At 40.1% G+C, this 27,459-nt stretch overlaps 1 pseudogene; it reads left to right on the top strand.

Moving 5' to 3' along the window:
• The first annotated feature begins 556 nt into the window (after positions 1 to 556).
• The window catches only part of LOC129379562 (NLR family CARD domain-containing protein 3-like), a 252,629-nt pseudogene continuing 225,726 nt past the window's right edge, over positions 557 to 27,459 (top strand).

Raw genomic sequence — 27,459 nt, 5'->3', positions numbered from 1 at the left:
CGTCACATTTACTTTCAGTTTGAATTCACCTGTTCAGGTGCGACTCCAGTCCGTTTGTAGAGTCTCAGTTTGTTGTTTAAATTTTCTTCTTTAACTCTTTGGATATTTTGAACAAACTGTAAGTTTAATTTGTTTATTTATTGAACTTTTTCATCACTTTAACTTTTTCTTGATTGTTTCTATTCTCTGATGTTTGGAGAAAAGTTTAACTTTTGATTTCAGCTGAACTTTAATATTTGCTGTTTGAAGGCTAATCTACAGGATTATTGATTATTGATGAACTGGAATCAATCAACATGATGAACAGCTGATGTTTCACTGTTTTTCTCCGAACTGATTCATGTTTTTTATTTCCTGGTACTGAACTCTAGTCTCCACCATTAATGTCAGCAACAGTTTCCTCTTTCAAAATAAAATATTATTAAAATATTATTATTGATTCAGTCAAATTATTAAATAGTTAACATTTAATGCAGCAGATAATCCACTTTTAGAGATTAATAATTAACTAACTAAAATACTTCCTGTTGTTCAGGTTGAATCAGTGAATGTAAATGTTGCTCCATGTCTCCATCTAGTGGACTGATAGTAGAAGTGCAGCAGCTGATGGCAGCTTCCTCTGCCTCTCTGCTGTCTGACTGCATTCACCTGACACTGATATGAAGCAGAGAAGAAGAGCCAATCAGAGGAGGAGCAGCTGATCTTTTTCCAGCACTAATGATGTAAAGGATGATCAGAGTTGATGTGCAGATGAATGATGTGTGTTTCCTCTGCAGGTGAAGCTAGAAAGTGTGTGAGCTGATGTGGATTCAGCAGCATGGATCAGTGTGAGGACAGAGAGGAGGGAGTCCCTCCCTCTAAAACCACTCTGTGTGGGGAAGATGAGAGCCAGAGCAAAGGTCAGAGGTGAGGTCACCATCTCTAACTGTCCACAGCCCTTTTCACACAGCGTTCACTATATCAGGCCAGAACAGACGTGGTGATGAAGCTGCTGCTGCTCCTCTTTGCTGATTAAGTTTTAATCATCATGTTTCTGTCAGGATCCATCAGAGACTCAAACCAGAACCAGAACCAGAACCCAGCTGTGTGTCCTTTAAGAGTGACTGTTCAAAGCATCGTCCCATTGACTTTAAATCTCCTGGATCTCCACCATCAGAGAGAGGTGAGATGTTTCTACCTGCTGTAAGTGTGTATTGTGATGTTTTGTTTTTCTCCTTCAAGTATTTTTACTGTGAAACTCTTGGTGATTTCCTCTGTGAAAACTGCTGGATGAATATTTCCTGACTTCCTAATTGTTCCTGGTTCCTCCACAGAGTGGACCAGCAGATCTCAGAGGTACCCAGTGGTTCATCTGCCCAGCAGCATCAACACAGTTAGACTCCATATTTATGGTCTGTAAATGTACAACTACTTTTCTATGTGTTTTAGACCAGAGGACTGTCAGTCTGTCCAACATCCATCTGGTGTTTGGCTCCATGATTTAAACTCTGATGTTTCCTTCATCTATTATTCTGTTCCAGCTGCTGGAGGACAACATTGTCACTTATGTGAAGAAAGAACTGAAGAAGATCCAGAAGGTTCTGATTGCAGATGACCTAGAACATTCAGAGAGTCAGAGAGATGATGAGGTGTTGGAAGGTGATGATGAAGAGCAGAGGAGGAGCAGAGAGGCAGTGATGAAGATCACACTGAACTTCCTGAGGAGGATGAAGCAGGAAAAGCTGGCTGACCATCTGCAGAGCAGTAAGAGAATTTCTTCAAAGATTTAATCTGATAGATAAATCAGTCATACTGATTTCTTATGTCTGAAGAGATGAAATAACATTTATTCCAGTCATCTTCATCTTTTTTTTGTTAATGATTTTATGTTTTGTGTTAATTTAGAACATCTTGCTGCTTTTTGTCAACATCAACTTAAATCTGGTCTGAAGAAAAAGTTCCAGTCTGTGTTTGAGGGGATTGCTAAAGCAGGAAGTCCAACCCTTCTGAACCAGATCTACACAGAGCTCTACATCACAGAGGGAGGGACTGGAGAGGTCAATGATGAACATGAGGTCAGACAGATTGAAACAGCATCCAGGAAACCAGACAGACCCAGAAACAACAGTCAGACAAGAAGACATCTTTAAAGTCCCACCTGGAAGAGATCAACCAATCAGAACAGTGATGACAAAGGGAGTGGCTGGCATTGGGAAAACAGTCCTAACACAGAAGTTCACTCTGGACTGGGCTGAAGACAAAGCCCACCAGAACATCCAGTTCATATTTCCATTCACCTTCAGAGAGCTGAATGTGCTGAAAGAGAAAAAGTTCAGCTTGGTGGAACTTGTTCATCATTTCTTTAGTGAAACCAAAGAAATCTGCAGCTTTGAACACTTCCAGGTTCTGTTCATCTTTGATGGCTTGGATGAGAGTCGACTTCCACTGGACTTCCACAACAAGGAGATCCTGACTGATGCTACAGAGTCCACCTCAGTGGATGTTCTGCTGACAAACCTCATCAGGGGGAAACTGCTTCCCTCTGCTCTCCTCTGGATAACCACACGACCTGCAGCAGCCAATCAGATCCCTCCTCAGTGTGTTGGCATGGTGACAGAGGTCAGAGGGTTCAATGACCCTCAGAAGGAGGAGTACTTCAGGAAGAAATTCAGAGATGAGGAGCAGGCCAGCAGGATCATCTCCCACATGAAGACATCACGAAGCCTCCACATCATGTGCCACATCCCAGTCTTCTGCTGGATCACTGCTACAGTTCTGGAGGATGTGTTGGAGACCAGAGAGGGAGGAGAGCTGCCCAGAACCCTGACTGAGATGTACATCCACTTCCTGGTGGTTCAGACCAAAGTGAAGAAGGTCAAGTATGATGGAGGAGCTGAAACAGATCCACACTGGAGTCCAGAGAGCAGGAAGATGATTGAGTCTCTGGGAAAACTGGCTTTTGATCAGCTGCAGAAAGGAAACCTGATCTTCTATGAATCAGACCTGACAGAGAGTGGCATCGATATCAGAGCAGCCTCAGTGTACTCAGGAGTGTTCACACAGATCTTTAAAGAGGAGAGAGGTCTGTACCAGGACAAGGTGTTCTGCTTCGTCCATCTGAGTGTTCAGGAGTTTCTGGCTGCTCTTCATGTTCATCTGACCTTCATCAACTCTGGTGTCAACCTGATGAAAGAAACATCAACATCTAAGAAATCTTCACTATTTAATAAACGTAAAATAATTTCTCTCCACCAGAGAGCTGTTGACCAGGCCTTACAGAGTCCAAATGGACACCTGGACTTGTTCCTTCGCTTCCTCCTGGGACTTTCACTGCAGACCAATCAGAGACTCCTACAAGGTCTGCTGACAAAAACAGGAAGTAGCTCACAGACCAATCAGGAAACAGTTCAGTACATCAAGAAGAAGATCAGTGAGAATGTGTCTGCAGAGAAAAGCATCAATCTGTTCCACTGTCTGAATGAACTGAATGATCGTTCTCTAGTGGAGGAGATCCAACAGTCTCTGAGTTCAGGAAGTCTCTCCACAGATAAACTGTCTCCTGCTCAGTGGTCAGCTCTGGGTTTCATCTTAGTGTCATCAGGAAAAGATCTGGATGTGTTTGACCTGAAGAAATACTCTGCTTCAGAGGAGGTTCTTCTGAGGCTGCTGCCAGTGGTTAAAGCCTCCAACAAAGCTCTGTAAGACACACATTGTTAATGCAGTTATCTTTGATAGAAATATACTAATGATGAGGTAAATATATATGTTAATTTTTCAGCTTATATATTGTTGCATTGTCTCCTCAAAGTTTCTCACTGGGGGTGATGTGTGAAGGAGACACAGACTCCCTTCAGCAGCTGACATAGTGATACATATTAAAGCAGCAAAACTCGTCCTCTTATGTTAAAATTTAAATTGTATTAATTTTGTTAATTGTGGAATTTTATCATTCTCTTCAGACTTCTTGTTTCCTGTAGTTATAAACTTTAAGGATGGAGGACTAACTATAAAATTAACCATTTCGCAACAAAAGGCATCAAAAACATGTGTAAAATAAGATAGATCCTTCTCTGTCCAAGAAAAACCTTGAAAAATATAAATTTTTGTAGAATTGTATTAATAACATATTTTCCTCCCTGTCTCCTCAGACTGAGTGGCTGTAACCTCTCATAGAGAAGCTGTGAAGCTCTGTCCTCAGTTCTCAGCTCCCAGTCCTCCAGTCTCAGAGAATGGACCTGAGTAACAACAACCTGCAGGATTCAGGAGTGAAGCTTCTCTCTGCTGGACTGAAGAGTCCAAACTGCAACCTGGAAACTCTCAGGTAACTCTGGGCCATCCATCCATCCATCCATCCGTCCGTCCGTCCGTCGTCCGCCGTCCGTCCGTCCGTCCGTCCGTCCGTCCGTCCGTCCGTCCGTCCGTCCGTCCATCCATCAGTTCAGTCCTTGGTTTCTACCTCAATGTTCTCATTTTCTCATCATGTGATGAATTGTGTGTCTGCAGCTTATCAGGCTGTTTAGTCTCAAAGAAAGGCTGTGCTTCTCTGGCCTCAGCTCTGACCTCCAACCCCTCCCATCTGAAAGAGTTGGACCTGAGCTACAATCATCCAGGAGACTCAGGAGTGAAGCTGCTGTCGGCTGGACTGAAGGATCCACACTGGAGACTGGAAGCTCTCAGTATGGAGGAACCTGCTGCAGGAGCAGAGAAGGTCTGATAGAGGAGGAAGAGGGAGAAATGTCTTAGTCAGTCTGCTGGGAAACATTTAGTTTGAAGCTGGTATACAGTCATATCATTTAAAATGAATGGATAACATTTTGAACCCCATTTTATCTCTTATTACAGTTTAATAACTCAAATTATCTCTGGTCATTTTGGTTGTGTAACTTTTCAAATAGCAGCTCATTTAAACTATAAGAATCTTTCACATGGTTCTGAATGAACCTGGGAAACCAACCCATCTACTGAACCACAATAACATGGTATTCAGAGCAGGGGGGGCCAAATATAGCTCCATTTGGAACCAAGAGGTTGGAGAGAGAAAATCAGTTGAAACTGTTTCCTATCAGAGTTCAGTTTGTCTCTCTGTCTTCACAAACCAGGAGCATCATGGCTGGGGGGCTTCCACTGATGGATCTACTGAGGAAATACAAGAAGCTGATTGGCTGATTTAAAAATAAGTTAAAAATATGCAGATTAATGATATCATATAAAAGATATGATATGTAATTGTAGAGACACAGCTGGGAAACAATTTGGACTTTAAAAGAATATTTCATGGAGATCTAGACCAATCAGCCCAAATGAGGAAAGATCAGAAAATGGTCAGATGATGTGGAAAAGTTCTCAAAAGTGAAACAAAGATTCACAACTTTCAGGACTTAATGAAACCAAAAATACACAAAAACATGAAGCAAACTGTTTGAGGCAGAGTTTAGCAGTTTATTTGTATGGTAGTTTGTCCTCAACTAGGTGGCGCTAGAGTCAGGAGGAGCAGCCTGGAGAAAAGGCTGTCCTCCCTGATCTGTTTCCAAGCAGTCAGAGTGTAGAAGTTGAGAGCTGGAGAAGTTTCCTCCTGTTGCTGCAGCAGCAGAGATGTTCTGTTTCATGGACTAAATCAGGTTGGAAAGAGGAGAGATCTTTACTGAGCTGCAGCATAAAAGCTGCTGAAACATTTCAACTCTTTCTGGAAAACTAATGAGACAGAAAAACAATGGATGTTTTTACCATCCAGACCTTTGGAACCAGTTCAGCTCAATAATTCAGGTGTATCGGTGGGAGATGAACGGAGTTGATGTGAAGTGATGAAATTCTTCATTTCTATCTGATGTTCCAGCAGATCAGTAGAAAATGGAGCTGCAGCTCTCAGATATTTCATGTTTTCTATCAATGAATCCACTGATTAAAGCAGGAATCTCATCTCCATATTCTCCTCCAGAGGTTCTCAAGGTTTGTTCCTGGAAGCTTCTGCTGGTTCCTCCAATCCAGGCTCCGCCCCCTTTAGAGGAAATCTGTCCATATATGGCACTAAGAGTCACCTTGATGCTGCAAAGCTTTGTTCAGGGATGAGATGTCAGGATGTTGGTGTCAGTCTGTTCCAGGCTTTAGTTGTTCTCCTCATGAGGAGCTGAAGTCTCTGACAGGAACGTGGAGCTGAACAGGAGAAGAACTTGAAGCTTCTTCTTGGCCTCTGATTGCAACAGCAGGACAATCCAACATTTTAGTCTGACTTCATCTGGAAATATTTCTTTGACCCGCATCAGTGTGAAGGCAGGCCAGCTCCTCATCAGAGCTGAGATCTTCTCTGTCCTCCATGCTGGAAATGTAGAAGTCCAGCAGCTCCTGGTCAGTGACATCAGAGCGTGACATCATCAGCAGAGTGATGATGTCATTTCCTCTCAGAGCAGCTTGGAAATCTGAGAGGAAGATGCAAACAAAGACTCTCTGTTCTGTTGGATCTGCTGGTTCTGGTTCCAGATGCTCCTTGGACACTTTCACAAGCCATTACTGCAGCTGCTGGATTCAGGATGCTGCTTCTTCTTCTTCTTGGGCTCATTGTAAATGTGTGCAGCGCCACCTGGTGGTGCTGGTTGGTAGAGGACGTGCTGAAAGGTTGGAGGTGTTTGTCAGAGGTGTGTGATGATGGAAGCCTCTCCCTGGTTTGTGAGTCTGAGCTCAGAGATCAAATCTTTGATTCTTGTTGAATCTTTGTTGAATGTGATGCAGCTTCTCCTTTTTAATGTTTGTATTTCTGGATATTACAGTGAGGCCCACAGCAGGTTTTCAGCAGCAGGGCTGTTTAGTGTTTCATTCCTTCATCTGTGTGTGGGAGTGTGGATGGATCAGGTATCCAGGTGTTGATCAGAGTTTAGATTGATTGTATTTTAATGCTGATTATTAAATCAGGTGGAGCTTCCAGAAATGTTTCCTTAGTTTCCTGATGTCCTTTTAGGCTTCAGTGAGTTTCTTCAGGTTGTTACTGAGGGATTTCCTTTCTCCTCTCTGTTGGAGCTTTTCCTGTGTTTGGAGAAATGAGTTGTGCTGCAGCAGCACCAACTGTCCTTCCTACATCCACTGCAGTTTGCAATCCAGATGTTGGACTGTTCCTGTCTCAGTGGAGGACAAAAACTACACTTGGCTGCAGCATGCGGAAAGGGGCGGGGACGGACCATTGTCAGTCTCAGACCTTATATGGAAATGGGACTATTGCGTTCCAGAAATGAAGGGGCGCTAGTGACACCATTTCCTGTATCAGCCGTGTTTCAATATTATAATAATAATTACGCATTTTATTTGACAACGCTTTTAAGAACACCCAATAACACTTTTAACATTTAAAATTAATTACATATTAACTACAAATTAAACAGTAAGGAAATGACATACCACGTGTTATGTCACGTGGTATCTGTCACGTGGTATGTCCCTTTTTTATTTTAAATCTTTATTAAATCTTTGTTTTCGGATGTTAAAATTATATTAGTAACAAACAATCTAAAATAAGCAATAATAAGGAATCATTATGGAAATGTATTATCTATCCTTACACCCTAACTTTCCCAAACAAAAGTCATAAAACATAAATTAACATTTTAGAGACAAATGTACACTATATTAAAAACACATTTATCAATCCATCAATGATTTTACTCTCAGGTTATCAGTGCAGTGGGTGATGAGAGCTGCTGCAGGGACCCTGGACAGATCGCCAGTCCATCACAGAAAACAGATATAAACAAATACTTGCTGGTGTTGAAGTTAAACAATAGATTTTGATGTTGTGAATGGTACTCTTAAAATAAATAAGTTAAAATCTAAAATAGAATATCCTTTGCCTTATTTAATAAGGACTGGATGGAAAGAGGCTGATAGTCAAAATCATGACTAACAGTAAAACGTTTAGTCAATTTTGGCCAACTTGGTCCATCCATTCACAAAACACTTTTGTTCTGTTTATTTGGCAAATATTTTTCTTATTCACATTGTGAATACAATTTACAAACAAATTAAATTACTTTTGAACTTCTAACAAGCTCGACTGTATCATTGTTTACCATAATGTCTTAACCAGTAAACTGACTGTGGTTCCCCACTTCTGTTTAGAAATTCAACTCAATTCTACCAATTGCAATTGATTCATAAACTGAGTCCCAAAGACCTTAAATATGCCATTGTTGCAAAACCCAAAGTGATTCATTTAAAAATGTAAATGTAGCTTCAACCTGGAAAGACTCACAGAAGTAGGTTTTAGAAAGTTCATTTGAGAAGAAATGATCTCGGACCCCGGCGTAGACACTGAGCTGGTAACAGTCAGAGAGAATGATTCGCTGTTGTTGTTGTTTTTTCTCTATGAAAACCTTTTTGAATAAATTCACTGGATACATAAATTGAATCTATGTGTAAATTGTAACCGTCTTCATCTCTGATCACGGCGCGGTCCTCTCTCATCTCCTCCATCCTTCACAAACTCCGGCTTGATGTGCAACTGCTCCTCACCTGAGCCTCCATCACCTCCACCTGGTCTCCACCTTCACTCAGCTCACCTTTAGTCTTATGTTTGTATTATGACTTTGTAACTAAACAATGTTTCTGTGTGTTCTTGCTTTATTATAAAACAACAGTTGATTCTGACTGTTAAAACAAACAACTTAGCCGTATGTCAGGTTTGTAAAGAACATTTGTAATGATTCCAGTCATTGTTTAAAAAGTATAGGAAACATTGCATTTACAGATTTAAAATATTGCAAGTTATTATTTAGCATGTATTTCAAATTTTTAAAACAAGGTGATCCAATTGCTAAACAACACTGTTACAATATATTTACAACTACTTTATTGGATCTACTCTCTCCAACAAAATGCAGCCACAATGTAACATAATTTCTGTACAAACTAAATAATGTAAATCAACTGAGCTACAACAAAAGGAACATTCAAAAATGTACATAATATTGAATAACACATTATGAAAACAAATGACTGAACAAGTCAAAAGGCAAATGTGCTTCAGCATAGATGATTTAAAATGACATTTCACAAAAAAACACAATGTGTGACAACTGAAATGTGTGAAAGACTATAGAAAACAACTAATACTGTCCTAGCATTCAGTACTGGCATTCAGGGCAGTGTCCAGATGTGCCATCAGAGTAGTAACGAGGGAACTCTCCTCATCTTCCATGTCCAGTGAAGCCCACACAGTCTTTATGTTGCCGGTTGCAGGAAGAACATCTTACAACCGCAAAAGGAATCCTGTTTTCTGCCTTGAATGATTCTGAAAATGTCGCCCAGCTGATCTCACCTGTTGATGAAAAACTGATTTTATGTAGTTGAAATCTAATTTCACATGTTTTAGGTGAAAAAAGTCAAAGGTCTTTACCATCTAGCCAAGCAAAGTGAGTCTTCTTCCTGAAAACTGGGTCAGACACAATGGCTTCTAAGCACTTGCAGGTCAATGCCAAGGTGAGGGAAGATGTGCCTCCCTGTGCCAGAATCACCTCCTGGAGAACAGCTTCCAGTGCAATCAAAGGCATCTGAAAATAATAATAATAAAAAAAACATGTGCAATGCAAGAGTCATACTGGAAGAATGGCTATGACATGATTATGAATGAATCTTAAAAAAAGAAATGAATAAAATTAAAAAAACATCTATATACATTGCAGATATGTTTAGATGTGATTCATTCTCACTCAGAACAGAGCGAAGACTCAGCCTAATAGCTACTAAGATAAAAGAAAAAGGTTATTACACCAGGAAATATACAAATGATTGGAAGAACAAAAAGCATGTTTGAATTAATCACTGTAGATTCTTTAACGTTGTGTAACTGTTTTGTAGGATTTAACAATTAATGGCTTCCAGAAAACACATATATGTTCTGCACAAAATGAACAGCCAAAGATTAACTAATCAGATTTACTCAATTACTCTGTAACTTTGATTAAAAAAAATAAATAATTAGGACCATTTTTACAAATGTTATACTCTTGAGTTAATGTTGTTGATATGCAACATAATGCGAGAAACTTAACTGAATGAAGAACACATTTTAATCCATAAAAAAATTAAAACACGATACACTGATAAATGTTGTTTATGTTAGGTTTCCTCTAACCTTAATTTGTTGTCTTGTATTAAAATACCTAACAGTGCACATAACTTCATTTTTATTAATGTCTGCTGAAATAAATGGGTAATATTACATTGCACATTATAATCAGTAAAACAGTAATAATAGCCATTTCACAAAATACTTTGTTACTTTAAATGTGTAGTTTGCTGCACAGTTACTAAAAATACATTGAAGTAGTGCTGCTCGTCATTACAGTATCATCTGGGTTCCACTTATGATGGCAGCTGTTAGCTTATAAAAAAGCTGTTAGTTTATAAAAAATATTAGACTTTCAAGAAATTTAACATTGGTGTCCAAAAACATATTTAAAAAAATATTAACCTTTAAAAATGAAATAAAAACACTAGAAAACTGATAAGAATGTAAAAAATAAACATTCATAAGTGTAGTTTCACATACTGTTATGTTGAACCATAGCAGTTCTTGCTATGTGGTTCTGTACCTTTAAGACTCCTCCGCACTGTATGAGCAAAGGGGACAGCGGTATTTGTCTTCAGACAGTACGGGAAGAATTTTCTGTCCGATCCCAATATTGCAAATTGATAAGTGCATCTGTATAACGAAAAAAAAATTGGGCATAAAATACATTTCTCAAGTATACATTTTTCTACTTTTCGATTTTTATCTAATGATGCCCTGCACGGAAATAATTAGCTATGCTACATGCTAAATTTGCCTTCCCCTGTACGAACTACGAATTTCACTCGTTTGCAGCTGTCAATTATATTTCAACCTAATCTAGAAAAAGCGCTTGATGTACTATGTGAAAAAAGTTTTAATAAGGTAGAAAATACCTTTTGCTGACTTTGTGCTTGTTCCATTATGAATAGCGTTCCGAACGTCAATGGCGAAGCCTCTCAAATTTCTTCCAATCGACCTCTTCACCCCGCTTCTTTAAGGTATTAGTGATTGTGAAAATAGCGCCCCCTTCATTTCCGGAATGCAATAGTCCCAATTCCATATAAGGTCTGAGACTGACAGTGGTCCGTCCCCGCCCCTTTCTGCAGGCTGCAGTCAAGACCCTCTCGAGGACAATGTGTGTCTGAGAGACATGTAATGTCCATGTTTGCTGCTGAAAGAGACTGATGGTCTGACCCCCCTCCTCCTTTCAGGGTGGAGCCTGCTGGAGGCCGATTCTTGACTCCAGGTCTGAGGAAATGTAAGTGTTTTTCATCTGATTCATGACAACAAAGCATCTCACATTCAACCATCTTCAAACTGTCACATCACTCATTCAGGAGTCAAAGTGTCAATAAATGATCAATAACTGCAGCTGGATTGTGTTTGTTCTCCATCAGATTCCTGTCAACTCACCATCGACACAAACACAGTGTACAGAAAACTCAAACTGTCTGAAGACAACAGGAAGGTGACATATGAGGAGGAGCTTCAGTCATATCCTGATCATCCAGACAGATTTGATGATCATCAGCTGCTGTGTAGAACTGGTCTGACTGGTCGCTGTTACTGGGAGGTTGAGTGGAGAGGAGGAGTTTATATATCAGTGAGTTACAGAAGAATCAGGAGGAAAGGATTCAGTGAAGACTGTTTGTTTGGATGGAATGATCATTCCTGGAGTCTGATCTGCTCTGATCGTTATGGTTACTCTGTCAGACACAATAACATAGAAACTCGTCTCTCCTCCTCCTCTGACTCTAACAGAGTAGCAGTGTATGTGGACTGTCCTGCTGGCATTCTGTCCTTCTACAGAGTCTCCTCTGACTCACTGATCCTCCTCCACACCTTCAACACCACATTCACTGAACCTCTGATTCCTGGATTTGGGTTCTGGTGGCCCAGTTCTGGTTCCTCTTCAGTGTTTCTGAGCTGATTTGAGTCTAAAGAGTCTAAAGTTTTTCCTCCTGTCAGAGAAACTCTCTCACTGTTGAACAGATAGTTCAGTCTCTACAATCTATTTCTTGGTGAAACGATTCTGATTGAGTCCTTGGAAACTTTTTCTTCTTCTAGTTCTTTAAAGATGTAAGATGGGATTATTACAGGATTATTCCAGGATTATTCCAGGATTATTCCAGGATCCACATGTTTTTTCAGTTTGTTTTCTTGTCATAGCTTCACTCTATCAAGAGATGCTGGTATACTGGTGGTGAAGCAGCAGGCAGAAAACCCAGGATATAGTTAAATGATGGTTTTAATAGTAAAAATAGTCCAAGTGGAAACACAAAAACAGGCAGCATGGCTGAGCTGAAGCCAGGGCTCAACGCCTGTAGCAACTGTTCATCCTGGTGGACAGAAGAACAGGCTTGACAAAATGACGTGAAGAACGATGAGGACCCGATGAGGAACAAAGGACAACCGTGGGATTAAATACACAGATGGTAATCACAGAAACGAGAAACACCTGGGAACAATCAAGGGGAAACAGGACAACGCAGAGACTGGAAGCATCACAGAAAAATAAGGACCGCTCATTTTGAAGGCTGCCTACGTTCAATAACATGAAAAAACTGCATGTTTTCTATGAATTCAATTAGTACTTATTACTCTTTACACAAAGTGAAAGTACAAATGTAATGTGTTTAAAATTTCACAATAAAATAATCTAATTAATCCTACATGATTAATTTTTCATTTTATTCAACAATTAATCATTTCACCTCCAAAAACCTAATTTCTAGTTTATTCCTTGACAATTTTTTTTATTATTCCCCAATAATTAAATCAAATTTACTGACAAAGATCCATAAGTTAAAACCTGAATCTCTAACAGGGAACATTTAATGTCCATATCTGGTTTAAAAGGCTCAAAATTAGCAGCCATGTTTAAAAATGTTGGTCATCCTGAAACCCAAGTGGCTGATGGGAAACCTGAGGGGTTAGCATGCTAATCTTTATCCCTGTATCTACACTTTAATTACTTTTTCAGTGAAATGCTGAATTTAAATACTTCATCATGTATATTTACATAAGTCTACTCTGAGTCTAGTCAAAGTTTTTATAATGAATCAGTGATTTATGATGTGTTCAGAGCCAATCCAGGCTAAAATTATTTCATTGTTCATAACATAAATATCATGTTTTATTATAATTTGGCAAACCAAGAGATTATTCATGTGTTTTATTTACTGTCACAAAGCTTGACCTCATGACCTCGTGTGTTTTCTCCTGTAGAGGAAGTGCTGCTGCTTCTGTTTTAGCTCAAACCTGAAACAATCGACCTCCTGATGAACACAAAGTTCTGCAGAGTGTGTGTGAACACACCACTGGGTGTGTGTGTGTTGACCGCTGCCTTCTTGTCTTGATCACATGCAAATCAGCTGTTATGAAATGTATTTCCTGCTCCATTTCAGAAACACTTTCCCACTCAGAAGTAATAAAATACACACATTTTGAAGCGATGTTCATTTATATTTGTCAAACTGGCAGATTAAGCAAAGATCAGAGTGTTTGGTTATTGATCTCTGTTAAAAAGGGAGAGGTTTCGGGTTTTCATAACTTTAGAGCAAAGATAAACTCTGAAGGACTTTCCAGGATGTGATTACATGATCCTTACAAAATCATTTTATTCTTAGACCAAAAATAAACCATCATCCATCAGAGAGGTTTCTTTAAAATAATTTATTGTATCTGCAGGTCAGATAATAATCAGGTCTGGATTCACTGGGAAAATTAGCTCAGATTCCTAAAAACATGTGGTTTAATCACAGTTAGTTCATGATTTAATAAAGGGTGTGAATATTTGCTCCATCTTATGAGTGTGTTAAGTCGTGTCATCTTTTGATTTTTTTGCACCTTTTTTGTACAGGCGCACATGAGTGGTGGCAGCTGGTCTTTGGGCCGGGTCAGGATCTGGTAAAGCAGTTTGGACATCCTGAAAAAGTTTGGGATGTTTGACCGATTGTATGACAGGAAACCGGCTCAGCTCACTTACAATGTTTGGAGGTTTGTCTTTGAGTGGCTGGACAGGAGCTATTTCAGCTGGATTCATGTGTTTCCTTGTTCAGCAGTTATGACCTGGGTTGGTTTGAGTTGAATTTGAGGTTTGGTTATTCTGCAGTCCTTCGTCCCTTTCTTTAATTAGATTAGTCTTGTTTCTATTTTTACTTTAATTTCTTGTAATTCTTGCTATTTTATGTTTCTTAGGTCCAGTTACAATGTGGTATCTTGGTTTTTTTTCTAGTTTCCCTGTTGTGTTCTCTTCTTTGCCCCCTGTGCCATTTTCTCTCTCTCTTTCCTCCAACCTGTTAATCAGCCCAGGTCTTTTGTTCCAGCATTCACCCTCACAGTATTTATTCTCTTCTCCTGCTCACTCTTATTGCTGTTCCCTTCTCTTAAATCCCATCATATCCTGGTTACTTGCCTTTTGATATTCTGCTTATTTTTGCTCCTGGTTCCTGTTTTTGGTCTGTTCTGGCTCCTTGTGATTTCTGTGTGTTTTCAGGTATCAAAACATTCAATATGATCTAGACTCTCAGCTTCTGTTTGCATTTGTCCTCTCTGCTCTTGATCTGACTGTGACTTTAAATTCAGGTTGATGATTGAAATGAAATTTCAACCTGGATCAGCAGAACCTCCTCAGCTGATTCTGGTTTTAACCAGAGACTGTCCTCACTCTGCTCACCACACTGACATCATGATCAATGATTATATAGGAGCTTTAGGAATAATCTGCATTAGAACAATGTGTGGTTTCAGCTGCAGTAGTGTGGTGATGTTAAGGATTATAGTTTAGTTTTTCTGATTATTTTCTGTTTGTATTTATATTCTGACCAGTTACTGCAGCAGGAATCAACCAGCTGCTCTTTTCTCTGGACTCTTTTCTCCTCATGACTCCATCATGAAACATTTTCATCAGAACTTCTGTCCTTCCTCATTATAAACCTTTCTCTGATATCACTACAGACCTTCTGCTGCTCTGAAAGAACAAACTAAAACGCATGTGAGTTGTGATCTCATCAGTCATGCAATATCCTTCACATTTACTTTCAGTTTGAAAGTCGGTCTTTTGTTCCGATGTTCTTCAACCCTTTGGATTATTTGAAGAAACTGTAAGTTTGCTTTTTCCCCTACTTGAACTTTGATTTCAAGAACTTTCCTTTTTGTTTCTGCTCTTCGATGTTTGAAAAGCAAGTTCATTTTGCATTTCAGCTCAAAGTTTAATCTCTCTTCCTTATGAAGGTTAATCTACAGCATTATTAGATTAGTCATGAACTGCAATCAAACAAAATTAACAGCTGATGTTTCTTTGTTCTGTCTCTGAACTAACGACATCACCTTCATATTTAGTGGATTCCAATTTTTAAGTGCTGTTTCACAAAACAAGAATAGCAGATTTAGACAGAGTTTTTCAGATATCCTGGTTTAATCAAGCCTTGATTTGGTTTCACAAAAGTAATAGCACATAGTTACTATGGCAATTTATACTAAGCAACCATCAGAAACCAATGCTTGTTAGTGATTCCACCTACTTATGTACATGTTTTGGTCTTTTTTTCACCCTGCATTAAAACGCAGCTAATTCATTCTGGTATTCAGTCATGTAGTATTAGTATTTTTAACATTATGATTGTAGAAAATACTATTATCAAGCTTAAAATAATTTGTGTCACTAAAGACACTAAAGACAAGTGTGAGGTTGCAAAAATCTGCACATGCAAAGAAACACACTGACAGCATAAAAACAGGACATGTGATACAGGAGGTGAGGGAAGTTGTGATGTGGTAAGGGGTTCAAGTGAGCAACGCAACTAGCTGGTGCATTGCAACAGTCTAGGTTGCCTTACTGGAAGAGAAAGGGCGGCCAGCAAAGGTGGTGGGTTGAATAAGTGTGTGTTTATAGTTATTCTCAAGTATGTATGTGATCAGGCAGACTCCATTAATTTTTCCATCTTCCTTAAGTTCTCACTGTTACATTTCAATGGCGACTCCAGACAGCAGAACTTATGATCAGTCCCGTCAAGCTGAGCTTGCAGCTTCTCCAACGTCTGTTCCATTAATCGAGCGAGTTTCAGGAACTGCAACTGAGCTGTGGCTCTGAGCAAGAATCACTTCCAGTTTGTGGTTCTGCTCACACAGCATCTGAGTCTGAGTGTTCACAGCAAGACATATCTTGTTACGAGACTTCAGCATCTCAATGGGCAGAACAGCTGCCAATGCTTTCTGAATTTCCTGATATGCGAGGTTTACGTCAAATCCAAACAGCAGAAATTGTGTCAACAAAAATTCCATTATATATTCATCTCCAACATCCTCAACCCACAATGTGGACATGCAAAGATTCTTCCACTTCTCCCAGGAATTCATCATGTGTCCAGCTGCAAATGCCCCATTGAGGAAAGAGGGCTTTCATTTCCTACTTTTTGTCATCAAGACCAGATCCATAGTTTGCCATTTGGAAGATGTGCAAAGAAAGATAGCACAGGACACTGAGCAAAAGCACAGCAGATGAGGGAAGTAGCTGGAGAATAAAAAGCATCCACCTTCACTGAGAACAGGAAGAGAAAAAAGTCCACTATCAGGTCCACACTTTATATTCATTTCCAATGTTAATTTATAAGTTTAAAGTATTTATTTGAGCAAATGGTTGGCATAATTATGATGGTTTTTAGTTAAGAATGGTTTGAAAATATATATTTTGAGCTAATTACACATTCAATCTATTCACAATTATTTACTATTGTAGCAGCAATTCATTTTATTGAGTATGATTTAATTCAGCACAACATCCACCAAAAATAAAAAAAATTAGAGGCCTCATATTGACAGTTCCCTCAGCCAATCACATTCAACTTAACACATGTACAGACTGTCTCTGTCAAAAGATGTTAGTCTTTCTGTGTTAGGTATGGCGTATGCTATTTAACTATTGTGGCAACGTGAACAGGTGATTGATCTCATCAAGTCTTGAAGAAATCTGTTCAAGTACACCTCTTGAGTTTGATTTAGTCTTTGTGAAACGGATAAAGCCAGGATGAACTGATGGAGATGATAGGTATTTGTGAATCTAAATAGAAGAACAAACAGACAACGTAAGTGAATTTTATGAAAGCTTTTGCAAAAGGAGAGAACCCAGCAAACTGCTGCTTCCAGCTGTTCACTGAGCGCTCTGAAGACCCTTTGTTACGGCTTTCTCTTTTATCACAAAGTAAAAGGAATGTGGAGGGAGCAGATAGGAGAATCCCAAAGATACAAGTGGCTGCAGCTCCAAAGTCTAACAAGTATGAGAGCTTTTCTCAGGGATGTGAATAATAAATCTATTATAGCTACTAATGTAAGATGATAACAAAACATAATCATTCTAACATTCCCCCCTGTTTATAATTCTTATGTAATAACTATGCAAAATAGTATAAAAAGAAAAAGAATGGATTACACATGTTATACAAGAGTTGTAGAATGCATAATATATATAAGAAGGATAGAAAACAAAATATAAAAGAAACATTAAAAACCAAATGCATATAATGTTGTGTTAATGATATAATAATGTTGAATGTAAGAATGAGAAAACAGAAAAAAAACAATAACCCAAAAACAAACAAACAGCAGAAAATCAAGTGCAGTTATCATCACTAACACCATTTGTTTTCACATTTTCAGTGTAGGAGTCATCAAGCAATGATTGAATCTGTTTATTAATTTACAAGACATCATCATATGTACTCGTTTTCCAGTCATCTTCTTTCTTCTGGAGCAACATGTAGTCCTCATCTGTGTCAGAGGTTACCCTGACCATCTGATAGCTGAGCAGAGCAGTGTTAAATGTCTTTAACAGCATGCTTTGAAAACATGGAATGATGCAGGTTGTGAACAGACAGAATAGGATCAGTCCAGTCAAGATGGTGTTCCAATCTTAACACAAGCTGCCACCAGGGTCTGGAGGTCAGCCAAGAAAGAAAGTCAAAAGTTTGTGAGCCCTGAGTTGCACTGTCCACATAGTTCTTAAGCTCTTCCAAATCATGCAGGGCATCATGAATAGTTCCACCAGTTCCTCTTTCATCTCATGTTGAACCTATGATCTTGCAGACGCCTCCTTGAGAGGTTGTGAGAAAAGCCAACAAACAGTTTTCAAAAGCATGTAAGCTCCATCTCCACACAGGAAGTACCAGTCAGCCATCACCCATTGACCATAGTCTCCTGGCACTAAGGCGCTGCAACGAGCTTTCTTCTGTCGTCCTCTCGTCTGCTGAGTGATGTCGATCCTCCTTTCCTGAAGCAAATCGTGACAGTCTGGATTGTCGTTCCAGATGCTGCAGCCTGAGGTTGGCTCCTGACCTCTGCAGGCGATGTTTCCGGTGTTGTTTCGCAGAAGGAGTAAACTGTGTTACACAGGTTCCATGGGAGCATTCCTAGTGTTCTAGTTCCATTGTTGTAAATGCAGCTCCTGAGAGATCCTGGTTTGGCTCCTGCCAAGAAAATGGTCTCTGGTACTCTCATCACAGTCTGTGGAAATGGAAGAACATCAGCAGCAAGTGAACAGTTCATAGCTCCAAAAAGTCCTTTAGCGGCAGCTCCTGTCCAAAGTGAAAAAGAATAGTCCTTTTTGCACCATCTGCAGCCCTTTGGTATGGGGATGCTGTACCGTGGGTGTGCTCAGGCCATAGAGACACATCTGTTTGTCATCAGTGTTACCTGGTCGAAGGCCTGAGTTTGTGTGGCGTAGGGCAGCTGTGCACACACATAGCAGTTCACCACGTTCACCTCATGAGCGGTCCTGTTCATTAGTTGCCACCACAGGTTAGTGCTGTAGTCATGTGGATGAGACTGGGGGAAGAGTGTTTGTGCTTCTCTCCTCATCTTGTGGCTGAGGCAGCTTCCACTCCAGAACATAAAACATGCTGCAGTCACAGCGCAGCAGAGATTCCACCTGGCCTGTGAGAATCCCATTGCTGCTCAGATTACAGAGATTAGAAGTACCCAGGTCTCTATAGAACAGGGGGTTGATGATTTCTTCATCACCGTTGAGACGAGTGACCCTAAAAAGCCAAACCCCTGTGAAGGTGGACTCCCACCTGCTCCCACCTAGGCTTCCAACACTCTCTGCAACTTACAGTGACTGAGATGAATCCAGCTGGGTCGTTCAGCAATCTTTACAGCAGTTGGAGTCGTTATCAGCACTTGGAATGGTCCCTCCCACCGCGGGCTGGCCCAGCTCTTCCTCTTTATGACTTTGATAAACACCCAGTCTCCTAGCTTGGTGGAGTGGTTTCCTGCGGGAGAGGAGAGTCAGAGGACAGTAAATTTGCATTTGACACCTCCTTCTGTTTCAGAGTCCTGATCATGTAATCTGCCAGTGTTTGCTCCTCATCTGCATGTTGCAAATCTGGAGAAAATATTGGTAATCTGTATGGTCTGCCATGAATTATTTCAAATGGTGTTAATCCTTCTTGTGTGGTGTAATTCTCATGTACAACTTTACCAAATCTAAACATTTTAACCACGGTGTTCCATACATTTTCTTTAATCTACTTTTCAGTCTAGTTTGTGGTGTTGGAATAATAGTTTTACATATAGCTTTAGCTACTGTCAAAGCATCTGGATGCTTCGCTAGAACAATTTCAACTCATTTAGAAAAAGCATCAATAATTACCAAACAATATTTGTTTGCATTGTTTGGAATAGATAAAGGCTTTGGGAAACTTCCTCTTTTTTGGCCTTATGTTCCCTTGTGTCTAACACAAACTGGACATGCAGAACAAAAATTTTTAGGTAAGAATTTATTCCATATGTTGTGAAATATTGTTGTATTATCCCCACTATTCCCCCTGTTGACACATGGCATCGCCCATGTGCCACAATTGTGGCTGCTTTAGATAAAGACTTTGGGAGAACTGGTTTGTTATTGACTTGAAAAATTTCCTCATCATTAATTGTAGTTATCTGCAATCGTTTTTCTGCCTGCGGAAAACGTCATTTGGCATGTCTGCTAAAATAGTTTTATCTATTATTAGTTCTTCTTTTAATATTTAATCTGCTAACCTTTGTTATTATTCCTTTATGAATTTAATGATCATTAATCAATCAACCTTGGATTAAAGGTTTTAAGCGTTATCTAGAAAACATTATGTTCATTCACAAACATCAATTTGGAGTAACTAGTTAGATAAAATATCACAATTTAATTTAACCTTGCATTTCAGACCAGTTGACAATGTAATTTTATGATTTAAATAATAATTTGATCAGTTACTCAGTTCTTGAGTGCAATCTGTTTGCTCCCATAATCATTTCCATCAACGTGATCGACACAAACAAAAACATAAAAAAATTAATCAGCTTTTCAGCCACAAATTTATAGTCTGCTTTCATTGTTTTCCTTTGCTCAAATGGTTATACAATTTTTTGAAGCTTCAAGAATTTTCTTTTAAGTAATGTATAGATTTTAAAAGCTATCTCAGACGTGTTGGAAACCAGCCACAACTGAATTTCCTGCTGCTGAAACACTTCACCAATTTCAATAAAATGTAGATTCATAACTGTTCAAATTAATATAATTTCATTTATTTCTTATTTATTTATTTTTTAACATTCAGAGATATTTAATTTTAAATCCAATCTAGCATGTATTATCAAGATAGTCCTAAAAGAAAAAAAGAAAAAGAAAACTTTTGTAAATAATTATTAGCTTAGAATCTTTGATCATTTTTAGCTGGTGTAATTTAGTGGCATAATTTCCGTTAGTTCTTTGCTGATCTTTTAGCGATTGCAATTTTCCCTTCACGGTTTCCCAACCTGTGGCTCATGGACCCTAAGAGGATCCTTAGCAGTGGTCCTGCTGTTCAGGACTCAGAGTTAAAAGGGACAAACTGAGAGAATTTGTCTACCATTGAACATAAAAGCCGTTAAGACTTTATTTTCTGGCTAGATAATATGTGAACAGGGTTATAAAGCAAGCAAGTCTTCATTGCAGTAGCAGTTTATACCAGTTGTGTATGTGTATAACACTTATCTTGGATGAGCTCACTTCTCCCTCCTCCTCCTCCTGCTGCTGGCGTCGCTGCAGCCTGGTCCTCTCCTCCTCTCTCTCTGCAGTTTCCTGTCAGTCCAACTGGTTCTGTATTGGATCTTTGAGTTGCCCAGACTGTCCCTCACTCAATGTCCATGCTGTCCACAATGAAACAAGGGTCAAACAGTTCAGTTTGTCGTCTCTGAAGCACATTTATCCTTCCTTCTCCAGGCTGATGTCAGGAGTAAACCAGCGGAGGTTGTAAGAGTTCAGTTGCACCCAAACACAGGAATGTAGTTTCAGTCCAAATGTCCAGCAGACTCCATGCAGTAGTTGCTCAATGACAGTTCCTGGTGTCAGAAAATTAGGATCAGCAGATCTCTTCTTTGTCTTCTTGATCACTGTCATTAGCTGGTGAGGGGGAGGGACATCATCTCGGCCATGGCAAGACAGGTTTGAGTTGAGGTCAGAGGTCAGACGCACCGCAGCGAGGCTCAGACAGAGGAAAAAGAAAGAAGCAAATAGGAGTCAATTAGAGTTGGTCTTTCTTTTTGTTTTTTGTTTTTTTATTTATTTCTAAATATATAAATTATATGTAGCCGGGGCATTATGTCCATTATGCACTCTTCCGTTTGCCCATATAAGGAAGACGCTGTTTTAGCGCAGCTGATTCATTACGGAGGCAAGCAATCGGCATTTACATTTAAAAGCGGGTAGATCGCTGAGAGGGTGAGAGTCCAGGCTGATTTCTCTGCAGGTATGGTTAACATGAAGTGTGCGCTGGGTTGAGAATTATTTCTGATGGCTCCATTTTATTGTTGCAGGAAACCTCCTCTTGGAGAGGATATACAGAGCTCTGCTAGCTTTTAGTGAAGGTAAAGGCAGTTCATTATTATGTGGTTATTTAAAATATCTGTTTAATTTTATTCTCTGTTGTGTGCAGGTTGGCCTGCTACTGTTTCGGTTTTAGTTTGTTTTGGTTATTTATGGATTAAACTTTTTATTCTTTTGGGAGTTTTTATTGTTCAGCCCTCCAGGCTCGCTTGTAGATAACCTGTGCTGTCCCTGGTTCCAAGCTGTTTTATCTAGATTGAGGAGACTAGTGGAAGGGGAGTTTCTTGTTTTGTGTTATTCACCAGGAGTTTTTCTTTTGTTGTGCGAGTGTGTTTTTGTTTGGGAACACCTAGGTGTATTCAGTTACATTTGTTTTTTTAAATTATTATTTCTCCCCCAAGCAGTCTGATTTTATTTAATCAAAGTAACTGGTCATCAGCGGTAAGGTTTCCAGGGCCAGCATAGATTTAGGATTTTAAAGTGATTGATATTGTACAATAAAATGAATTGACTATTTATGCCTAGTATTATTGTGATTAAATAAACTGTGGTTAATTTGCATCAGTGCCTCTGATCATTTTCTTTACAAACTTATGTGTGATCTGGTAAAAAGACAACACCAGAGGATTTAAGGTTCTTCACACATAACTAAGGTGGTAACCGAGGTCACTATATATATATATATATATGTATATATATATATATATATATATATATATATATATATATATATATATATATATATATATATATATATATATATATATATATACATATATTTATATTTATATATATATATATATATATATATATATGTATATGTATATGTATATGTATATATATATATATATATATATATATATATATATATATATATATATATATATATATATATATATATATACATAAGGCATCAGTATATCACCCGAGAGGGCGGGGTTCGAATCCAGTCTGGGTCCTTAGGCAAGACCCTTCAAGCTACTGCCTACCTCATACCATGAGAGATACTAAGTTGCGTAACATGCCGGCTCAGACGTCGCCCGGCCAAACAAGGTCTGCGTCAGGTGTTGGGGAACCAGAGCACCTTGATGACAAATGGGCTACTGGAACAAGACGGAAATGGGCGAGAGATGAAAATGTGGATCTGTTGGAATGCTACCACTCAAGTAACCCTAGTGAGAGAGGTTACATGCAAAGACTGGGGAAGGAATGGTTACTTCGACATCCCCAGTCAACACTAAGTGCTAAACAACTAGTAGCTCAGTGTTCCAACATCCGCAAACGGCAACTGCTATCACAACTTGAGATTGACGAGATACAACACAAATGCTACGGCAAAAGGGAGGAACCCGGATGTCAGGACTGTGGGGACTTAACTACAAGTCCCCACCCAGTGAGGGATACACGGCCCCAATGAGCGAAACAGAGCTGAACGAGACAGCTGCTGACCTGAGAGAGAGAATCATGACCCGAATGACAACCAGGCCTCCTCGGCGCCAATTACAACGGCTGAGTGAAGTACCATCAGAAAAGTCTCATTGAGAATGTGAATGCAGCATTGAGAACGATCCCTACCAACACCATAACAGAAACCAATGAGCTGATCTACAACTCAGCATCAGTGATCCTTGAGATACTTGGCTATAAGAGCAACCATGAGACCCAATACCCACCATGGAAAAGACGGTTAGAGGCTAAAATCAAGGTAACAAGGAGGGAAGTGAGCCAACTGTCAGTGCTCCACAAGGGTACAATGAAAAGACCAGTACCCAGAAAGGACAGCCAGATGCCCATACCTGAGGCACTTGAAACTGCCAAACAGAGGCTCCAAACCTTGGCCAGCCGCCTAAAGAGATACACAAGGGAGAATGAATCCAGAAGGATTAACCGGCTCTTCTCCACTCAACCAGCTAAGGTGTACTCTCAATGGCAGGGTAATAACAACAGAGCAGACCCACCAAGGCTGGAGACTGAACAATACTGGAAAGGCATATGGGAAAGGGAGGCGTCCCACAACAGCAATGCACAGTGGCTGATCTCTCTACGAGAAGACCACAGCAACCTCCCTGAGCAAGCCCCGGTAACCATCACTGTGACAGATGTCCAAGAAAGAGTCTCAGGTATGAAAAACTGGACAGCAGCAGGGCCTGACATGATCCATGCCTACTGGCTAAAGAAACTCACTGCTCTCCATGAGCGACTGGCAGCCCAAATGAACCAGCTGCTACAAAGTGGGACTCACCCTGAATGGTTAACTGAAGGGCGGACAATCCTAATCCAGAAGGATCCAACAAAGGGTCCAGTCCCCACCCAACTACCGACCAATAACCTGCCTCTCCACAACCTGGAAGCTCATGTCAGGCATCATAGCAGCCAAGATAAGCAAACACATGGATAAACACATGAGCACGGCACAGAAGGGTATCGGTGTAAATACCAGAGGAGCCAAACACCAACTCCTCGTAGACCGCACAGTTGCCCGAGACTGCAAACCCGACACACCAACCTGTGCATGGCTTGGATCGATTACAAGAAAGCCTATGACTCAATGCCGCATACTTGGATCATTGAATGCCTAGAGATGTATAACATCAACAGGATTCTGAGAGCCTTCATTGCAAACTCGATGAAGCTGTGGAAAACCACGCTTGAAGCCAACTGCAAACCACTTGCACAAGTGTCCATCAAATGTGGCATATACCAAGGAGATGCTCTGTCCCCGCTACTGTTCTGCATAGGCCTGAACCCCCTCAGCCAAATTATCAACAAGACTGGCTACGGATACAGACTCAAAAATGGGGCCAACATCAGTCACCTCCTCTACATGGATGACATCAAGCTGTATGCCAAGAGTGAGCGAGACATCGACTCACTGATCCACACCACCAGGATCTACAGCACTGACATTGGGATGTCATTCGGACTAGAGAAGTGTGGTCGGCTGATCACAAAGAGGGAAGGTGATCCGCACAGAAGGAGTCTCACTCCCACAAGGAACAATAGCAGACATAGAGGACAGTTACAAGTACCTAGGTATACCACAAGCAAATGGCAACCTCGATGAGGCCACAAGGAAAGGAGCCACAGCTAAATACCTCCAACGAATAAGGCAAGACCTGAGAAGCCAGCTCAATGGCAAGAACAAAATCCGTGCGATAAACAGCTATGCCCTGCCAGTAATCAGATACCCTGCTGGAATAATTAGCTGGCCAAAGGAGATAAAAGCCACAGATATTAAGACTAGAAAGCTACTAACCATGCATGGAGGGTTCCATCCCAAATCCAGCACCCTGAGACTGTACACGAGCCACAAGGAAGGAGGCAGAGGACTAGTGAGTGTGAGAACCACTGTCCAGGACGAAACAACTAAGATCCATAAATACATCAGGGACAAAGCCTCAACAGACAATGTGCTCAGTGAATGTCTCAGACAACAGGGAACGGAGGTTGAGGTGCCAGAGATACCATCATGGGAGGACAAGCCCCTACATGGGATGTACCACCAGCAAATAACCCAAGTGGCTGATATCAGTAAATCCTACCAATGGCTGGAAAAAGCTGGACTCAAGGACAGCACAGAGGCCCTCATCCTGGCCGCCCAGGAACAGGCCCTAAACACCAGAGCAATAGAGGCCCAGATCTACCACACCAGACAAGACCCAAGGTGTAGGTTGTGCAAGAAGGCCCCTGAGACAGTCCAGCACATCACAGCAGGGTGCAAGATACTGGCAGGGAAAGAGTACATGGAGCGACATAACCAAGTGGCAGGCATAGTGTACAGAAACATCTGTGCAGAATATGGACTGGAAACCCCGAGATCAAAGTGGGAAACACCCCCAAAGGTGGTGGAGAACACCAGAGCTAAGATCCTGTGGGACTTCCAGATCCAGACAGACAAAATGGTAATGGCGAACCAACCAGACATTGTCGTAGTGGATAAACAACAGAGGAAAGCCGTTGTGGTAGATGTAGCAATACCAAGTGATTGCAACATCAGGAAAAAGGAGCACGAGAAACTGGAGAAATACCAGGGCCTCAGGGAAGAACTGGAGAGGGCCTGGAAGGTGAAGACCACAGTGGTGCCTGTGGTCATCGGGGCCCTCGGGGCAGTAACCCCCAAACTGGAGCAGTGGCTACAACAGATCCCAGGAACAACATCAGACATCTCAGTCCAGAAATGTGCAGTCCTTGGCACAGCCAAGATACTGCACAGAACCCTCAAGCTCCCAGGCCTCTGGTAGAGGACCCGAGCTCAGAGGATAAGAACCACCCGCGGTGGTGAGAAGGGAATTTTATATATATATATATATATATATATATATATATATATATATATTTACATATTTTTTTATATATATATATATTTATATATAAATATATATAACATTTTATTATATATAAACCCAACATTTTATTTAAAAGTTAAAAGTCATTTACTTATTCGAACACATATAAAAATGAAACATGTTAAACCCATAGTCTCTTTTATCCTTTGCCATGTTAGATTTTAATGTAGAATGTAAGTTAATTTAAGTTCAAATTTACTTAGTCTGAGTAAACATCTTATCAGGGATCAATGAATTACTTTAAGTTTGTTGATCCTAATGCTGAGGCGTGAAGTCAGCGAGCAGCCCTCTTCTCATTTTAAGCCTAAGTGAGATAAGAGGCTGGATAATGTCCAGGTCGGTACCAAAACCTGGACATTAAAGCAAATCTACTTCACATATGTTGGAATGTCATTGTTCCAGAAATGGTGAATTTCATATGTGCATCTTTTATTTCACCAGTTTTTCTTTCCACCCCACTTTTTATTAAAATGTAATACTGTCTTCTGGGAAAAGCCATCTTGTTCAAGAATGAATTTTTGTGGCAGATATTCACCATGATTGATTACTCCATAATGTGGCAATAGTTACCTTTTTTATTGGTTTTGTGTAACCATGCAATTTATTAACTTACAGAATAAAATTTGTTCAATTAGCTAACTGAAAGTGAGTTTAAAACTTCTTTTAGTGTTGTAGTTCAGTCTCCATCCAGTAGAGCGTCCCACTGGTCATTCTGAGGAGCCATTGATACGAGTTTGCAGTGGTATCTCTGAAGAGGAATGAGGTGAAAACTATCAATTGGTCCAGTTTTACTCCATTTGTGGATTGTTTGGAAAATTGAGTTAATCAATTTACTGGATTGAACTGGAGATTGATAACACAAGGAGTGGAGTTTTCTCATTTGCATTTTTGTGCCATAAAAGGATTGGAAATCAAACGTGCAAAGAGTTTGACTGGAAAGTAAAAACCAGATTTATTTGACACTGTGTCAAATAAAGTGTTACTCCTTTCACAACGTTCATTTTCAGGATTCCAACCACAGATGGATGTTGGAGGAATGTGTTGAATGGTCGGTCATCACACACGTCTTCTGGTTCTGACCACAAATAAAGACTTTCTGGGAGGAAATGAAACAGGAGATTGAGGACATTCTGAGGACAGATCTCCCCATGGAGCCTCTTCTGTTTCTGCTGGACAGAAACACCAAGGATTTACTCACTAAACATCAATGTTACATATTGTTGCACCTTCTGCTGCTGGTAGCAAGAAAGACAATTAGACTAAAC

The sequence above is a fragment of the Poeciliopsis prolifica genome, unplaced genomic scaffold (assembly GCF_027474105.1).
Source record: "Poeciliopsis prolifica strain line A6 unplaced genomic scaffold, Auburn_PproV2 SCAFFOLD059, whole genome shotgun sequence".
In the NCBI taxonomy this organism is placed as follows: domain Eukaryota; kingdom Metazoa; phylum Chordata; class Actinopteri; order Cyprinodontiformes; family Poeciliidae; genus Poeciliopsis; species Poeciliopsis prolifica.
Note: the sequence above shows the minus strand (reverse complement) of the source record. Positions and strands in the feature narration are given on the sequence as shown.